General features: G+C 45.9%; 1 protein-coding gene across 1 annotated transcript in view; it reads left to right on the top strand.

Moving 5' to 3' along the window:
* Positions 1-10,505: 10,505 nt before the first annotated feature.
* The window catches only part of ZMAT3 (zinc finger matrin-type 3), a 41,122-nt gene continuing 30,882 nt past the window's right edge, over positions 10,506-20,745 (top strand). Inside the window, exon 1 of the mRNA XM_069975164.1 lies at positions 10,506-10,660. The gene's annotated coding sequence lies outside the window, so the exon portion shown is untranslated. The remainder of the gene's footprint in view (positions 10,661-20,745) is intronic.

The following is a 20,745-nucleotide window of genomic DNA, read 5'->3' on the forward strand; positions in this document are numbered from 1 at the left end:
TTTTTTTCAGCAAACACAATAAATGACATTTATTAAGTCCGGTATTTTTAGCGTCAGGCTTCCCTGCAGCGCCAGTGCTCGCCAGATTAATGTAGAAGTGCAATGCCTCTACCTAAATCCTGTGCGCACAGCCAGCTCAGAGCTGGAGTAGGTTTCTGTAACATTTTTCTGCCAGATAAACATTAATTGTGGCGCACACAAAGGCTGCACCCCCCCCCCCCATTACGCTCCCTCCCCTCTGACACAAGAGGGACTATACAAATAAATAAAATAAAATAAATGTAATGTATAACATAATGTGAATCCTGCCTTAGATTGTGATAGGGATCTATGTTGGTATATGACAATCTCTGCACAGACCTGTGGGATTTGTTGGAACTATTTAAAAATGTTCTTGTTGCTTTTGAGGGAGAATAATTTTGTGCTATGACGCCATACAGATGCCCATATGGTGGCACATAGGGCTGCTATGGCTCAGTACTGTATGGCAGGGACTCCAGACTGCCTCCTACATACAGCTCCGCTATGTAACTAGCCATGGTACAAAATGCCATGAACACAAAGCTGGTGGGTGAGAGGAAGCATAAGCAAAGTCAGGGAATTCAGGGAACAGTGACAGTCAGGACTAAGACATAATAATAAATATAACAGTAATAGCAGGTAGATAGCGATGCTGCTGCTATGTATCAGGTGCAATACATAATAACAGTATAATAGTAATGGATACAGGTAATAACAGGTAGTAATTATGCTGCTGCTTGGTATCAGGTACAATACATTATAGCACAGTATAATAGTAATGGGTAGAGGTAATAGCAGGTAGATAGCAATGATGCTGCTGGGTATCATGTACAATACATTATAACAGTATAATAGTAATGGGTACAGGTAATAATGCTGCTGGGTATCAGGTACAACACATAATAACACAGTAGAGTAGTAATGGGTAGAGGTAATGATGCTGCTGGGCAGTGGCGTAGCTACCAGGGTCGCAGCGGTCGCCGCTGCGACCCGGCCCGCCATGAGGGGGGGCCCGCGAGGCCCCCCCCCTCGCCACTGCACTCTCTTGTGACCGCAAGCATAATTTTGCTTGCGGTCACAAGAGTTCTATGTTCCCCGACTGATGCGCGGCTGCCGGGGGTGTCCCGTCCTATCCCCGGCAGCGCGGCGAATCAGTAAGCTCCCTATGCCGGCTGGGGCCCTGACTTCCGGCACAGGAAGCGCATGTCAGAGACGCTTCCTGTGCCGAAAGTCCCAGCCCCGGCGTACAGGGAGTTCACTGATGCGTGGCGCTGCCGGGGATAGGACGGGACACCCCCGGCAGCCGCGCATCAGTCGGGGACCGGACCAGGAGGCGAGAGGTTCGACGTGGGAACGGATGGCAGGTGAGTTTTTTTTTTTTGTTATCTGCTGTGCACAGGGGGAGGAGAGGAGGGGGGTAATCTATAAGAAGGGAGGAGAGGGAAGCCATCTATAATGGGGGGAGGGAGAGGGAAGCCATCTATAATGGGGGGAGGGAGAGGAAAGCCATCTATAATGGGGGGGAGAGGGAAGCCATCTATAATGGGGGGAGGGGAGCCATCTATAATGGGGGAGAGGGAAGCCATCTAAAATGGGGGGAGGGAGAGGGAAGCCATCTATAATGGGGGAGAGGGAAGCCATCTATAATGAGGGGAGGGAGAGGGAAGCCATCTATAATGGGGGGAGGGGAGCCATCTATAATGGGGGAGAGGGAAGCCATCTATAATGGGGGGAGGGAGAGGGAAGCCATCTATAATGGGGGGAGGGAGAGGGAAGCCATCTATAATGGGGGGAGGGGGAGGGAAGCCATCTATAATGGGGGGAGGGGAGCCATCTATAATGGGGGAGAGGGAAGCCATCTATAATGGGGGGAGGGAGAGGGAAGCCATCTATAATGGGGGGAGGGAGAGGGAAGCCATCTATAATGGGGGGAGGGGGAGGGAAGCCATCTATAATGGGGGGAGGGAGAGGGAAGCCATCTATAATGGGGGGGAGAGGGAAGCCATCTATAATGGGGGGAGGGAGAGGGAAGCCATCTATAATGGGGGGAGGGAGAGGGAAGCCATCAATAATGGGGGGAGAGGGAAGCCATCTATAATGGGGGGAGGGAGAGGGAAGCCATCTATAATGGAGGGGGAGGGAGAGGGAAGCCATCTATAATGGGGGGAGGGGGAAGCCATCTATAATGGAGGGGGAGGGAGAGGGAAGCCATCTATAATGGAGGGGGAGGGAGAGGGAAGCCATCTATAATGGGGGGGGGAGAGGGAAGCCATCTATAATGGGGGGGAGGGAGAGGGAAGCCATCTATAATGGGGGGGGGGAGAGGGAAGCCATCTATAATGGGGGGGGGGAGAGGGAAGCCATCTATAATGGGGGGGGGGAGAGGGAAGCCATCTATAATGGGGGGAGGGAGAGGGAAGCCATCTATAATGGAGGGGGAGGGAGAGGGAAGCCATCTATAATGGGGGGAGGGAGAGGGAAGCCATCTATAATGGGGGGAGGGAGAGGGAAGCCATCTATAATGGGGGGAGGGAGAGGGAAGCCATCTATAATGGGGGGGGGGAGAGGGAAGCCATCTATAATGGGGGGGAGGGAGAGGGAAGCCATCTATAATGGGGGGGGGGGAGAGGGAAGCCATCTATAATGGGGGGGGGGAGAGGGAAGCCATCTATAATGGGGGGGGGAGAGGGAAGCCATCTATAATGGGGGGAGGGAGAGGGAAGCCATCTATAATGGAGGGGGAGGGAGAGGGAAGCCATCTATAATGGGGGGAGGGAGAGGGAAGCCATCTATAATGGGGGGAGGGAGAGGGAAGCCATCTATAATGGGGGCGGGAGAGGGAAGCCATCTATAATGGGGGAAGGGAGAGGGAAGCCATCTATAATGGGGGGGGGAGAGGGAAGCCATCTATAATGGGGGGAGGGAGAGGGAAGCCATCTATAATGGGGGGGGGGGGAGAGGGAAGCCATCTATAATGGGGGGAGGGGAGAGGGAAGCCATCTATAATGGGGGGGAGAGAGGGAAGCCATCTATAATGGGGGGGAGAGGGAAGCCATCTATAATGGGGGGGGGAGAGGGAAGCCATCTATAATGGGAGGGGGAGAGGGAAGCCATCTATAATGGGGGGGGGAGAGGGAAGCCATCTATAATGGGGGGGGGGAGGGAAGCCATCTATAATGGGGGGAGGGAGAGGGAAGCCATCTATAATGGGGGGGGGGAGCCATCTATAATGGGGGGGGAGAGGGAAGCCATCTATAATGGGGGGAGGGAAGCCATCTATAATGGGGGGAGGGAGAGGGAAGCCATCTATGGGGGGGGGGAGAGGGAAGCCATCTATAATGGGGGGAGGGAAGCCATCTATAATGGGGGGGGAGAGGGAAGCGCCATCTATAATGGGGGGGGGAGAGGGAAGCCATCTATAATGGGGGGGGGGGAGAGAGGGAAGCCATCTATAATGGGGGGGGGGGAGAGGGAAGCCATCTATAATGGGGGGAGGGAGTGGGAAGCCATCTATAATGGGGGAGAGGGAAGCCATCTATAATGGGGGGAGGGAGTGGGAAGCCATCTATAATGGGGGGGGGGGAGAGGGAAGCCATCTATAATGGGGGGAGGGAGTGGGAAGCCATCTATAATGGGGGAGGGAGAGGGAAGCCATCTATAATGGGGGGAGGGAGAGGGAAGCCATCTATAATGGGGGAGAGGGAAGCCATCTATAATGGGGGAGGGGGGAGAGGGAAGCCATCTATAATGGGGGAGGGGGGAGAGGGAAGCCATCTATAATGGGGGAGGGGGGAGAGGGAAGCCATCTATAATGGGGGAGGGGGGAGAGGGAAGCCATCTATAATGGGGGAGGGGGGAGAGGGAAGCCATCTATAATGGGGGGAGGGAGAGGGAAGCCATCTATAATGGGGGGAGAGGGAAGCCATCTATAATGGGGGAGAGGGAAGCCATCTATAATGGGGGGAGAGGGAAGCCATCTAAGAAGAGGGGAGAGGGAAGCCATCTATAAGGGAGGGGGAGGGAGAGGGAAGTCATCTATAAGGGAGGGGGGAGAGGGAAGCCATTTATGGGGGAGTGGGGGGCCATCTGTAAGCAGGGGGGAAAGGGAGCCATCTATAAGGGGGTATAAGTAAGGGGGAGAGGGCCTATAAGGAGGCTACACAGAGGGGGGCATATACTATAAGGGGGATCACATAGTGTCAGCCTACCCACTAAATGAGGGCATATAGGGACCAATACAGATGTGCAGTTAGTAGAGAGATAAGGATGGTGCCTAATGGAGTGAGGAGCCTAATATGTTTGTCTGGCAGATTCTGTGGATTCGTGGCTCGGAGAAGTTCTCATAACGGCCCAGGACGGATGGAGGAGAAAATTAAAACGACTCTGATCAGAGAAGACGCCCCTTGTGAGTCACCTGACATAACTGCATAGTAATGTATATGGTGTACAGAGCCTGTGTAGGGCTGGGTCAGCCTCTATATGACTGGATGAGGTGATAGTAATCTGTGTACAGTGGATTATTCAGTAGCAGCAGTGGTGTTAGTCGGTATGTGGCGGTGTTAGTCAGTATGTGGTGGTAATATTTGTTACTTTTATCTGGTACTGTGTTTTATTGGTCTCAGTATGGATTTGGTCAGTAACAATATGGTGGTGATGGTAGTGGGTGTGGTGTAGCGGTAATATTTCCTTCCTATATACTGGTAATATTGGTCTCAGTGTACAGGATTTGGTCAATAACAGTATGGCGGTAATATGTATGGTGATAAAATGTTCTCTTCCTATAGGCTGGTGTTATTGGTAATATCGGTCTTGGTCGTGAAAGGGGGGGGGGCCCAAGTTGACCTCTCGCACCAGGGCCCAGGAGACATTAGCTACGCCCCTGCTGCTGGGTATCAGGTACAACACATAATAACACAGTATAGTAGTAATGGGTAGAGGTAATGCTGCTGGGTATCAGGTACAATACATAATAACAGTATAGTAGTAATGGGCACAGGTAATGATGCTGCTGGATATCAGGTACAATACATAATAACAGTATAGTAGTAATGGGCACAGGTAATGATGCTGCTGGGTATCAGGTACAATACATAATAACAGTATAGTAGTAATGGGCACAGGTAATGATGCTGCTGGGTATCAGGTACAATACATAATAACAGTATAGTAGTAATGGGTAGAGGTAATGATGCTGCTGGGTATCAGGTACAATACATAATAACAGTATAGTAGTAATGGGTAGAGGTAATGATGCTGCTGGGTATCAGGTACAATACATAATAACAGTATAATAGTAATGGGTAGAGGTAATGATGCTGGGTATCAGGTACAATACATAATAACACAGTATAGTAATAATGGGTAGAGGTAATGCTGCTGCTGGGTATCAGGTACAATACATAATAACAGTATAGTAGTAATGGGTAGAGGTAATGATGCTGCTGGGTATCAGGTACAATACATAATAACAGTATAGTAGTAATGGGTAGAGGTAATGATGCTGCTGGGTATCAGGTACAATACATAATAACACAGTAGAGTAGTAATGGGTAGAGGTAATGATGCTGCTGGGTATCAGGTACAATACATAATAACAGTATAGTAATAATGGGTAGAGGTAATGATGCTGCTGGGTATCAGGTACAATACATAATAACAGTATAGTAATAATGGATAGAGGTAATGATGCTGCTGGGTATCAGGTATAATACATAATAACAGTATAGTAGTAATGGGTAGAGTTAATGATGCTGCTGGGTATCAGGTACAATACATAATAACAGTATAGTAGTAATGGGTAGAGGTAATGATGCTGGGTATCAGGTACAATACATAATAACAGTATAGTAGTAATGGGTACAGGTAATGCTGCTGGGTATCAGGTACAATACATAATAACAGTATAGTAGTAATGGGTAGAGGTAATGATGCTGCTGGGTATCAGGTACAATACATAATAACAGTATAATAGTAATGGGTAGAGGTAATGATGCTGCTGGGTATCAGGTACAACACATAATAACAGTATAGTAGTAATGGGTAGAGGTAATGATGCTGCTGGGTATCAGGTACAATACTTAATAACACAGTATAGTAGTAATGGGTAGAGGTAATGATGCTGGGTATCAGGTACAATACATAATAACAGTATAGTAATAATGGGTAGAGGTAATGCTGCTGCTGGGTATCAGGTACAATACATAATAACAGTATAATAGTAATGGATACAGGTAATAATGCTGCTTGGTATCAGGTACAATACATAATAAAACAGTATAGTAGTTATGGGTAGAGGTAATGATGCTGCTGGGTATCAGGTACAATACATAATAACAGTATAGTAGTAATGGGTAGAGGTAATGATGCTGGGTATCAGGTACAATACATAATAACAGTATAGTAGTAATGGGTAGAGGTAATGATGCTGCTGGGTATCAGGTACAATACATAATAACAGTATAGTAGTAATGGGCACAGGTAATGATGCTGCTGGGTATCAGGTACAATACATAATAACAGTATAGTAGTAATGGGTAGAGGTAATGATGCTGGGTATCAGGTACAATACATAATGCAAAATCACATGAGTAGGTTCACCACTCAACCACAATGATGCCAGTAATCGGTGTTGGTTAATACCTGTATCCCGGTGTGTCTGGATCTAGGGAGGGTGCCGTATGGAAAAACCCAGGAGCTCACTGGGTGTGTACATAGAAATCCAAGAAAAAAAGTCCATAGCACTCCATTTCCCAAAATAACGATCCTTTATTGTTAGCAAGCACGAATAAATCCACTTAAAAAGAGAGCGTGCACAGCAATATGATTATGAGAAAGAAATCAGAAAGATAGACAAGAGATTACTGGATAGAAAATATCGTCCCTGGATGCTAAATAAAGCGAAGGCTTCAATAGCACAAAGGGATCGCAGATCCCTTTTGTTTTCTACCGTAAATAATGAGAAAGGAAAAAGCAGGGAAGTGGTTTTTAGTACATCTTACAGCATGCAATTTAATGACATCAAAAAAATCCTAAAAAAACACTTACCAATTTTGGGTCAGGATGAAAAATTTAATAGAATTATAGGAGAGGGTTGTAAATTCGTGGCAAGAAGAGGTTTAACCATTGGCAATTTGATTTCCCCCACAGTACCCAAGCACAATCAAAACAAAGGAAAAGTGTGGCTGTCTCAGAAAGGTTTCTTTCCTTGTGGTGGAGCAAGGTGCAATGTTTGTAAGTACACTAAAAAAACTACTACATTTAGTGACACTAGCGGAACAAAAACGCATCAAATAAAATCTTTTTTAAATTGTAATAGTGACCATTTAATATATGCTATTTTTTGCTCTGCCTGTGTCAAAACCTACATAGGCTGTACCACAAGAAAATTAAAAACCCGCATTGCAGAACATATTTACGATATTGGACGAAGGGGGGAACATGTATCTGGAGCAGCAAAACATTTTATTTCGGCTCATGACGGTGATTTGAAATATTTCCGTTTTTATGGTTTAGAAAAGGTTCATAGAGATTGCAGAGGAGGAAACTGGGTACAGAAAGTTCTAAATCGTGAAGCTTTCTGGATATTGAACATGGATACTCGTTTCCCCAGAGGACTAAACTATAGAACGGATCTAATGTATATATATTGATTAGTTTGTTTATTACTTTTATGTGTTGTTTGATTGTTTTACTATTTTTCACATAATGTTGCAAAGTTTGTGCAAGATGTATCATGTCTGCCTCTATCCACTGGTGTGAGCTTTTTTCTCTTCCACCGCGCCACCTGCATTCTCAGTCTCTGCATAATTAAGCTAATTCACGCATGCGCAGTTTGGCCTGGGTGACGCGATGGTAAGTGAGAGGTTCATTTCCTTTTGGTTTTACTTTTTGATACCTGTATATAAAGTGGTTTTATTCATATGGTGCTTAAGCTGTGATAAAGACGGAAACGTTGAAACGCGTTGCTGTGCACGCTCTCTTTTTAAGTGGATTTATTCGTGCTTGCTAACAATAAAGGATCGTTATTTTGGGAAATGGAGTGCTATGGACTTTTTTTCTTGGATTTCTACAATACATAATAACAGTATAGTAGTAATGGGTAGAGGTAATGATGCTGCTGGGTATCAGGTACAATACATAATAACAGTATAATAGTAATGGATACAGGTAATGATGCTGCTGGGTATCAGGTACAATACATAATAACAGTATAATAGTAATGGGTAGAGGTAATGATGCTGCTGGGTATCAGGTACAATACATAATAACAGTATAGTAGTAATGGGTAGAGGTAATGATGCTGGGTATCAGGTACAATACATAATAACAGTATAGTAGTAATGGGTAGAGGTAATGATGCTGGGTATCAGGTACAATACATAATAACAGTATAGTAGTAATGGGCACAGGTAATGATGCTGCTGGGTATCAGGTACAATACATAATAACAGTATAGTAGTAATGGGTAGAGGTAATGCTGCTGCTGGGTATCAGGTACAATACATAATAACAGTATAGTAGTAATGGGTAGAGGTAATGCTGCTGCTGGGTATCAGGTACAATACATAATAACAGTATAGTAGTAATGGGTAGAGGTAATGATGCTGGGTATCAGGTACAATACATAATAACAGTATAGTAGTAATGGGTAGAGGTAATGATGCTGCTGGGTATCAGGTACAATACATAATAACAGTATAGTAGTAATGGGTAGAGGTAATGATGCTGGGTATCAGGTACAATACATAATAACAGTATAGTAGTAATGGGCACAGGTAATGATGCTGCTGGGTATCAGGTACAATACATAATAACAGTATAGTAGTAATGGGTAGAGGTAATGCTGCTGCTGGGTATCAGGTACAATACATAATAACAGTATAGTAGTAATGGGTAGAGGTAATGATGCTGGGTATCAGGTACAATACATAATAACAGTATAGTAGTAATGGGTAGAGGTAATGCTGCTGCTGGGTATCAGGTACAATACATAATAACAGTATAGTAGTAATGGGTAGAGGTAATGCTGCTGCTGGGTATCAGGTACAATACATAATAACACAGTATAGTAGTAATGGGTAGAGGTAATGATGCTGGGTATCAGGTACAATACATAATAACAGTATAGTAGTAATGGGTAGAGGTAATGCTGCTGGGTATCAGGTACAATACATAATAACAGTATAGTAGTAATGGGTAGAGGTAATGCTGCTGCTGGGTATCAGGTACAATACATAATAACAGTATAGTAGTAATGGGTAGAGGTAATGCTGCTGCTGGGTATCAGGTACAATACATAATAACACAGTATAGTAGTAATGGGTAGAGGTAATGATGCTGGGTATCAGGTACAATACATAATAACAGTATAATAGTAATGGGTAGAGGTAATGATGCTGCTGGGTATCAGGTATAATACATAATAACAGTATAGTAGTAATGGGTACAGGTAATGATGCTGCTGGGTATCAGGTACAATACATAATAACAGTATAGTAGTAATGGGTAGAGGTAATGCTGCTGGGTATCAGGTACAATACATAATAACAGTATAGTAGTAATGGGTAGAGGTAATGATGCTGGGTATCAGGTACAATACATAATAACAGTATAGTAGTAATGGGTAGAGGTAATGCTGCTGGGTATCAGGTACAATACATAATAACAGTATAGTAGTAATGGGTAGAGGTAATGATGCTGCTGGGTATCAGGTACAATACATAATAACAGTATAGTAGTAATGGGTAGAGGTAATGATGCTGCTTGGTATCAGGTACAATACATAATAAAACAGTATAGTAGTTATGGGTAGAGGTAATGATGCTGCTGGGTATCAGGTACAATACATAATAACAGTATAGTAGTAATGGGTAGAGGTAATGCTGCTGCTGGGTATCAGGTACAATACATAATAACAGTATAGTAGTAATGGGTAGAGGTAATGATGCTGGGTATCAGGTACAATACATAATAACAGTATAGTAGTAATGGGTAGAGGTAATGCTGCTGGGTATCAGGTACAATACATAATAACAGTATAGTAGTAATGGGTAGAGGTAATGCTGCTGCTGGGTATCAGGTACAATACATAATAACAGTATAGTAGTAATGGGTAGAGGTAATGCTGCTGCTGGGTATCAGGTACAATACATAATAACACAGTATAGTAGTAATGGGTAGAGGTAATGATGCTGGGTATCAGGTACAATACATAATAACACAGTATAGTAGTAATGGGTAGAGGTAATGATGCTGCTGGGTATCAGGGGTCACCGTGCTCCATCCCTATGTCTCCAGCCTGTATAATCCTATGTGCCCGGCTATGTATTAGCCCGTAGGCTGCGCCCCGCTGCCCCCTGTGCCCGGCACACCTGGCGCTGCCCTCACCCCCGGGTCCCTCTGCCCCTCGCTCTGCACTGTCTGTGGCAGGCGGCCAATGGGAGGGCGGAAGGCCCCGGAAGCTCGTACACACAGACGGCCGGGGAGGAGGAAGGGGCTCTGCGGCTGCTGGGAGCACGCAAGCCGCTGCAGAGACCGAGAGTAGCCGGCGGGGCCTCATCGTTTCCGTGCACAGCATGATCGCTGCTCCGGAGGAAGACCAATGAGAGCGGACTGCGGAGACCGGTCCCTGCCGCTGTGTGTGAGTAGTGACCGACATCTCTGCCCTGTGCACCACTGCCCATGTATATACCCCTACCCTGCCTATGTATATACCCCTACCCTGCCTATGTATATACCCCCTTCCCTGCCTATGTATATACCTCTACCCTGCCCATGTATATACCCCCTACCCTGCCTATGTATATACCCCTACCCTGCCTATGTATATACCCCCTTCCCTGCCTATGTATATACCTCTACCCTGCCCATGTATATACCCCCTACCCTGCCTATGTATATACCCCTACCCTGCCTATGTATATACCCCTACCCTGCCTATGTATATACCCCTACCATGCCTATGTATATACCCCTACCATGCCTATGTATATACCCCTACCCTGCCTATGTATATACCCCTACCCTGCCTATGTATATACCCCTACCCTGCCTATGTATATACCCCTACCCTGCCTATGTATATACCCCTACCCTGCCTATGTATATACCCCCTACCCTGCCTATGTATATACCCCTACCCTGCCTATGTATATACCCCTACCCTGCCTATGTATATACCCCTACCCTGCCTATGTATATACCCCTACCCTGCCTATGTATATACCCCTACCCTGCCTATGTATATACCCCTACCCTGCCTATGTATATACCCCTACCCTGCCTATGTATATACCCCTACCCTGCCTATGTATATACCCCTACCCTGCCTATGTATATACCCCTACCCTGCCTATGTATATACCCCCTACCCTGCCTATGTATATACCTCTACCCTGCCTATGTATATACCCCTACCCTGCCTATGTATATACCCCTACCCTGCCTATGTATATACCCCTACCCTGCCTATGTATGTACCCCCTACCCTGCCTATGTATGTACCCCCTACCCTGCCTATGTATATACCCCTACCCTGCCTATATGTACCCCTTACCCTGCTGCATCTCCTGCCTATGTATATACCCCTACCCTGCCTATGTATATACCCCTACCCTGCCTATGTATATACCCCTACCCTGCCTATGTATATACCCCTACCCTGCCTATGTATATACCCCTACCCTGCCTATGTATATACCCCTACCCTGCCTATATGTACCCCTTACCCTGCTGCATCTCCTGCCTATGTATATACCCCTACCCTGCCTATGTATATACCCCTACCCTGCCTATGTATATACCCCTACCCTGCCTATGTATATACCCCTACCCTGCCTATATGTACCCCTTACCCTGCTGCATCTCCTGCCTATGTATATACCCCCACCCTGCCTATGTATATACCCCTACCCTGCCTATGTATATACCCCTACCCTGCCTATATGTACCCCTTACCCTGCCTATGTATATACCCCTACCCTGCCTATGTATATACCCCTACCCTGCCTATGTATGTACCCCCTACCCTGCCTATGTATGTACCCCCTACCCTGCCTATGTATATACCCCCTACCCTGCCTATGTATATACCCCCTACCCTGCCTATATGTACCTCCTACCCTGCTGCATCTCCTGCCTATGTATATACCCCCTACCCTGCCTATGTATATACCCCCTACCCTGCCTATGTATATACCCCTACCCTGCCTATGTATATACCCCCTACCCTGCTGCATCTCCTGCCTATGTATATACCCCCTACCCTGCCTATGTATATACCCCCTACCCTGCCTTTGTATATACCCCTACCCTGCCTATGTATATACCCCCACCCTGCCTATGCATATACTCCCTACCCTGCTGCATCTCCTGCATGTAAATACCCCCTACCCTATGTATATAGCTGCTACCCTGCTGCATCTGTCCTTCACCTCCTGCCTATGTATTTGGGTCTGTAGTCCTGATACCCCTTACCCTGCTGCATCTGTCCATCACTGTCTATGTATAGTGGTCCATAGTCCTGATACCCTCACCCTGCTGCATCTGTCCTTCACCTCCTGCCTATGTATTTGGGTCTATAGTCCTGATACCCCCTACCCTGCTGCATCTGTCCTTCACCTCCTGCCTATGTATTTGGGTCTATAGTCCTGATACCCCTTACCCTGCTGCATCTGTCCTTCACCTCCTGCCTATGTATTTGGGTCTATAGTCCTGATACCCCTTACCCTGCTGCATCTGTCCATCACTGTCTGTCTATGTATAGTGGTCCATAGTCCTGATACCCTCACCCTGCTGCATCTCCTGCCTATGTATAGTGGTCTATAGTCCTGACACCCCATATCCTGCCGCATCTGTGCATTGGGTCCCCTAAATGCATCAACATCCACAGTATCATCTGTACAGGTAGAACTGGAGGCTAGGGTGGATTGTACAGCGCCATGGCACATGTTGGTGCTATATACTTCATCTATCTATCTATCTATCTATCTATCTATCTATCTATCATGTGTTTATGTGGATTTCTTCTGAAGAATTATTTTAGGAAGTACCATCTGCCTGTCACAGTTTGCCATCCCTATGAGATATGATGAATATTGAGGCACAGATGTTATCATTATTTGGTATAAGGCCAAAGCTACATAACCTCAAGTGCATAAGGGTTCTGTAATGTTAAAGTGTCACTGTTGTGTTTTTTTTCTTCTAGAAATCAATAGTCCAGGTGATTTTAAGAAACTTTGTTGTCCTGTTTTGGTGCCTTATCTCCCTTAACCCCTTCCCCACTCCATAAGAGAACCATGAAGACGGGGGGAGCTTCAAACGGCTTTTTCATGATAAAAATAAATTTTTTGGCTAATAAATCCAATTACAAAGTTTCTTAAAATTGCCTGTAATATTGATTTCTGCAAAAAAAATAAATGAATTAAACAACAGTGACACTTTAAGGCTTACGGACATGTGGTGGCAGTAGGATACAATGCTTTGTGATCCCCGCCGATGTTTAGGGTAAATGTGCTGTCTTTATTTGATGGCTGTCACAGACTGCGTATTTACTAAAGAGGACTGGACACAAGCTGGTGTATGCCCCATCAACAGTTAGCAAATCTACTGCACTAGTATGGGTTCTAACTAGTTTAAAGTGGTAAATCAACTGGTGGCAGAAAGGCATACAATTTGTAAATAAATTCTATGTAAAAATTCACATCTTCCAGTACTTATCAGCAGTTGTATGCCCTGCAGCAAATGGTGTATTTTTCCCAATGTGACACTGTACACTTGCTGCCCCCTCTGTCTATGTAAGGGACTGTCCTGAATGAGAGAGGTTTTCTTTGCGGATTGTGCCAGCTCTGGACAGTTCCTGAGGTCACAGTGGCAGAGGTGGCGGCAGGGAGCTGGAAAGAATACACCACTTCCTCCAGGGCATGCAGCAGCTGAAAGCAGGGCCGCCGATAGGGCAGTACAAGTGGTACTGCCGTATGGGGCCCGGGCCCTAAGAGACATGGGGGGGGCCCGCCGGGCCCTCCGTCAGCTACGCTAGGGGGGCCCGCATGGCCCCCCTTGCCACCTGTTTTTGAGCATCCTGAGAAGCTGCGGCCGCGCAGCTTCTCAGGATGCACTGATCGCTTTGATGTTCCCCCCGCACATTGAGCGGGCGGAACATTAAAGCGATCAGAATACAGGAGCAGGACCTGTCAGCGTCCTACTCCTGTATTCTCTCCTATAGGCTGCCGGCACTTCATACCAGCAGCCTATGGGAGGCCGGGCCGTGACCTCTCCGGCAGGCGTGATCATGTGACGTCCTCGCGCCTGCCGGAAGTCCCATCCCTGCGGCTCGCAAGATGGAGCCCGAAGAGGAGGAAGAGCTGCTGCCTGCAGCCACAGCGCGGATTAGGTGAGTAAGATGTTTGTTTTTTAAGGGCACCTCTGGGGGCATTATTAGTATATGAGGGCACCTCTGGGGGCATTATTAGTTCATGGGGGCACCTCTGGGGGCATTATTAGTATATAGGGGAACCTCTGGGGGCATTATTAGTTCATGGGGGGCACCTCTTGGGGCATTATTAGTATATGGGGGCACCTCTGGGGGCATTGTTAGTATATGGGGGAACCTCTGGGGGCGTTATTAGCTCATGGGGGCACCTCTGGGGGCATTATTAGTATATGGGGGCACCTCTGGGGGCATTATTAGTATATGGGGGCACCTCTAGGGGCATTATTAGCTCATGGGGGCATTATTAGTATATGGGGGCACCTCTGGGGGCATAATTAGTTTGTGGGGGCACCTCTGGGGGCACTATTAGTTCATGGGGGCACCTCTGGGGGCATTATTAGTATATGGGAGCACCTCTGGGGGCATTATTAACTCATGGGGGCATCTCTGGGGGCATTATTAGTGTATGGGGGTACCTCTAGGGGCATTATTTGTTCATGGGGGCCACCTCTGGGGGCATTATTTGTTCATGGGGGCCACCTCTGGGGGCATTATTTGTTCATGGGGGCCACCTCTGGGGGCATTATTAGTTCATGGGGGCACCTCTGGGGGCATTATTAGCTCATGGGGGTACCTCTGGGGGCATTATTAGTTCATGGGGGCCACCTCTAGGGGCAGTATTAGCTCATGGGGGCCACCTCTGAGGGCATTATTAGCTCATGGGGGCACAGCAGGGAATCCTACATACAGGGGGCACAGCAGGGAATCCTACATACAGGGGGCACAGCAGGGGATCCTACATACAGGGGGCACAGCAGGGGATCCTACATACAGGGGGCATCCCACATTCCTACTCGCTTCACTGCACATAACACCAGACAGCGCAGTTACTATGGGAGCCGACAGGGGGGAGAAAGGAAAGGAAGTTGCTAGAAATGTGCAGAGCCTAAATTGTTTGTCTCGCAGGTTCTGAAAAGATGAAACATATGTGGAAGGAATCATCATGGAGGACTGGGCCGGATGGAGAGGAAAAGGGAAAGTGACGCCTCAGATCAAAGAAGACGTCACCTGTGAGTCCCTGTATGACACTTTTCTTATTTTGTAGAACATCATTTAGTAGGACTGCAGGTGACTACTACATAATCTGTACTCAGAGGGATATCACTGTGTTATCTGTGGTGTTACATAGGACTGCAGGTGACATCTACATTATCTGTACTCAGAGGGATATCACTGTGTTATCTGTGCTGTTACATAGGACTGCAGGTGACTACTACATTATCTGTACTCAGAGGGATATCACTGTGTTATCTGTGCTGTTACATAGGACTGCAGGTGACATCTACTACATTATCTGTACTTAGAGATACCACTGTGTTATGTGGTGTTACATAGGACTGCAGGTGATATCAGGTGATTTCTCCAGGTTGCAGAAGTTCAAACTTCATCGTGCCCTGGTGTGCTGGTGTCTGTATACATGTGTGCTGGTGTCTGTATACATGTGTGCTGGTGTCTGTGTGTGAGATGAATTCTAGAGAACTGGCTCATATACCCCATTTTCCCCAGTGGCTTAAAATGTAACCTCTGTTATACAGTTATAAAATTGTAGAACCTAAATGTGAACAAGGTGCAATTCAAATAGACACTTACTTGTATAGCTGTCTCTTGTGCTCTGTATGCAGTGCATTATATTCACCCTTGCAACGTACAATTTATAGCGTATCTACAAGCCCAGCGGGGCTCATTATGATGGAGACTAAAACTTATACAAGAGTGGGGTAGGGGTTCCCCTGTATTCAGAATGCTGTTGAGTGCTAGGCAATGCCCCGTCTGGGATTATTGAATTTCGAGGGTCTATGCAGAGCAGGATAAAGACACCTCTGCTGCACAAACAGGATCTCCTAGAAAGCGTTCTCACCGCCATGTATTCGCTATCACTGGCTTGGGTGAGCTAAATTAGTCTGCCTGGGGGGGGGGGGTGATTTCTATATGCTCACTAACATGGAACAGCCTCATTATATTAGCTTTATCAACATATTCTATGTTAGTGAGCATACCGGGGGGGGGGGGGGGGGATATTGGTGAACATATACAAATCAAACAGCCCCCCCCAGACCCTCGAAATTCAATAACCCCAGACGGGGCATTGCCTAGCACTCAACAGCACCCTGAATACAGGGGAACCCCTACCCCACTCTTGTATAAGTTTTAGTCTCCATCATAATGAGCCCCGCTGGGCTTGTAGACACGCTATAAATTGTACGTTGCAAGGGTGAATATAATGCACTGCATACAGAGCACAAGAGACAGCTATACAAGTAAGTGTCTGTATGGTGACATTTAAATTGCACCTTGTTCACATTTAGTTTCTACAATTTTATAACTGTATAACAGAGGTTACATTTTAAGCCACTGGGAAAAATGGGTATATGAGCCAGTTCTCTAGAATTGATCTGAACCAAATTATACCTCCCAGCAAGGCGTGGGTCAAACACACAATTTTTTTTTTTTTATTAATGTGGGGGGCCCAGACACTTTGGTTGTATGGGGCCCCTAAATTCCTGATGGCGGCCCTGGCTGGAAGGCTTCAGATTTTTAAACAAAGGTAGTTTACAGATTTGTATAATGTTCTGCCTAAAACATTATTAGACGTGATCAGATGACTATCCAGATTGTTATATAGGAGGCTGCTACTTCAGAGATACTCACTAGGGGTCTGGCAGCAGCATGTTCTTAAAGCCTATGGCAATAAAAATCCGGACACGGAGGATCATATATTTTCTGTGATTTACTGTTCTAGATATAGAAGCAAAAGACAAATGGGGAAAAATAAAAATAAAGGGTGCATAAACATATTAATATTATGCTGTGGATTTAATCAGTATAACTAAGTAGCTGAAATGCACAATATAAAATATGTAACATGAAATCCGCACAGACTAAGTCATACAAAGGTACCCTAAAAGAAAAGAGCCCAGCTTATTTAGTAATAAAAGATAAGCTCCAATTGAATGCTACAAGCAACAAAGACAGTTGCTCCTTTTAAACAGTATGTAAAATGGAGAACCCCTTTAAGGAAATGTGTCAGCAGGTTTGACCGCACCAAACAGCGCATAACAGCTCCTCAAGAAATCAATTGCAATCCACGGAGACAGAAGGTTTTCAGCAGAACCCGGTCCATCGAATCAGCATGTATGACTGCCATATTTTTTATCTTAGGATAAATAGGATTTGCCAGGTGTCCGCTAAATGTTGTTAACCAGACAGTTGTTCTGACCTACTGGACGCACCCGGGGGGGTCCTGTCTGCATTGATGGACAGCTCCAGCCATCTGGTGCTGGTTACAATATAGGGGAGATTTATAAAACCTCTGTCCTGGGGGTACACCAGGGAGAAGGCGCAGATTCACCCCTTCTCCCTTGTGTATGACCTATGTATCCACCGCTCACCTAATGGGCAGGAAGGGGTGTGTGGCAAGGTGGGGAGGAGGCGTGGTCACAGGGGTAAATCATGGCAGGAGCAGGTGTAGATTTCTGTGCCGTCCGGACGGTTTTACTCAAAGGCGGGCGCCGCTTAGTGAATTTGGCGGAGCAGTTGGGGATAGGGCCTAATTTAAGAGCGGTGTACGAGTCTGCTGGTCTTCATAAATTTCCCCCTCAGTGGGCTATAGGAGACACGGTGGGGAGGTTTGTAGCTGTGAGAGGACAGGGCATTTCCTTGATGCAGGAACGCCCAGTGGACACTTGGCAAATTATTAGCATATGGCATGTGAGTGATAACAATGTTGTTCTCTGGTATCTTAGCAGTATGACCAACAACAACATCGTAATATAGTGCTAACAGTAATAGTACCGGCTTCAATGTGCCTTTTGAGTGCTTCACCACTTACAGGAATTGGACATAAAATGTGTAATGAGAGGTCCTCCCTCTCTCCCAATACAAGGCACCATCCCCTCATGTTACAGGAAGCTTGGCTGGATCATGTCTCTGAGCTCTAGTCCCATCCCTGAGTGATGTCACTATACTATCTCCCTGTTATACACACGTGTAAAAAATAAAAGCAGATACTGTAACTTTACTGTGCAATAGTCTGCAGTAAATTAGCTGTGGGGAACAGCTTTGCATGGAGAACTGGCAGAAGTGTTGTGGGGAGGGAAGTAGGTAGGGTGGGAGGATTGTAATAAACAGCTGAGGGAAAGAATTGCATTCTGTACTGGGCAACTGCTCAACCAGTAAGTACAATCAGAAGGCACTGAACAGAACTAAACCCCCAAACAAATGGATTTTTGGTGGTTTCAGAACTGGGCAGACAGGTAAGAAATGCTATACACTTCTGTAGCATGTTTATTTTGTTCACCTGGTGAAATACCCCTTTAGGGTAGCTTCACACGTACCGTATCGCAGTGGATCTTCTGCTGTGGATCGCCAGATCCGCAGCAGATTTGACTAAATGAATGAATACAGCATCAAATCTGCACCATCAAATCAGATTTTCAGTGCAGATATGATGCTGTGTTCATTCATTTAGTCAAATTTGCTGCGGATGCGCAGCAGAAAATCCACTGCGTTACGGTACATGTGAAGCTACCCTAAAGCTGCCTCATTGTTTTCACCCTTTAACCTTCTGTAGGTGAGGATCTGGTCTTTGCTCCAGACTGCTACCTCTGGGAGTGGTCCTGGCATTGGTGGTAGCTGGCCAGTGGATTAAGATACATCAGTGTGAGGCCTGAAGGGATGAGCAGAGACGAGGATTCTGCCCAAATTCTTGGGCTGGTAGTGTGTGCATGGTCAGAGGATGGTCAAACAATTCAGGGCTGGCATCATGGGTTCCCAGTCTAAACAGGCCAAGGACAGACATAGGGGATAGAACATGGTACCAAACAGCAGGCTGAGAAAAGTTAGTCATACACTGAAATGCAACACCTTTGCAAGAACACTAGAAGACTAGCAACCTTACTGCTTAAAGGGGTTATCCAGCACTACAAAAAATGGCCACGTTTCCCCCTCTCTTTTCTCCAGTTCAGGTGTGGTTTCCTGCACTGTGTGCTTTTTTTTAGCTGGATGCGTCTGTACGGAATAGCGCAATCTGCTTCAGTATTACATACAGTAAAAATATGACAACCCTGAGGTATACAAGCTAAACAGGCCAAAAAGGCACATTTCACTGCTGTCAGTGGGACCTATGGATCCATTTACCGTATGCTCTGAAAACATTCCCTGTAAATATGGTTTAATAAATATAGATTCAAAAGAACCTAGTTTGTGCGCAGTCTAGATAACATTTGGTAAACCAATAAACCAAAGAAAATCTTGAATTGAAAATTAAGGTCATTTTCTTACCTAAATTCTCAGAATTGTTTTTGCCAAATCTTTACTTTAATAATTAAATTAAATTAGGTGGTTTGACCTACCAGGGGGCGGGAGTCTTCCATGCTGCTGTTAGTTTCCCTTTAAGGAACTGCTCAAACACTGGTCAGTTCCCATACATGTAACAGTCTCCTGGCATTGCTTGCACAAAAATAGTTTTCCTGCAAAAGTCATTAGAAGAAAATCTTACCTGCTATCAGTGTACATCACCCGGCATTAGATTACGGAGAAGCATTCTGGAATCAAGTTCAGTACTCTGCAGATTGGACTCTTTTGCTATAATGACTAAAGATGTGTTTAGCATTTCCAGGAAAGATCACCCTGGGCTATGTTACGAATGGGGGCAGTTCTGTTATGGGTTGTGGTCCTTCTGATGGGGGGAATAGCAGGTTGTATTAGGTATCAACAATTCTTGAAAAGTCATAAATCAGAGCTGTTCTTCTAAAAGAAGAAGCCTATCTCACTAGTGCCATCTATAGGCGATTATCCTGTCAGTCATTGTCTGCCCAACATCTGTACATGGTAGCATTTTGAAGGTGACATCCTTGTCAGTAGAACATGTCAGACAATATCCTTGTGTCATGCACCTCCCCCTCAGGCCCTGCACCTGGCATGACACTGTTAAGTGGAGTGTTTGTTGAACTGCATTCTGGGAAAAGTATGCTAAATAGCTCTCCTTAAGAAGTGAGGAGGGCTCATACAGACATCCAATATATGACTGCCAATGAGGTTTTCTTTAGCGTATAGATCCAGCAGAATAAAAATGTATTTTATGCCAGTGGCAGCTGTCAACTTATCCAAGCAGCTCTGACAGAGAACACACTGTGATGGTTATCTGAACAGCTCTGGAGGAGCAGGTCTTGTGGGGGGTGTTCCCAGTATGTAGTAGTTCCAGGGCTGTGGAGTCGGAGCTATTTTTGGCTGGAGTC

The sequence above is a fragment of the Dendropsophus ebraccatus genome, chromosome 6, assembly GCF_027789765.1.
Source record: "Dendropsophus ebraccatus isolate aDenEbr1 chromosome 6, aDenEbr1.pat, whole genome shotgun sequence".
NCBI lineage: Eukaryota > Metazoa > Chordata > Amphibia > Anura > Hylidae > Dendropsophus > Dendropsophus ebraccatus.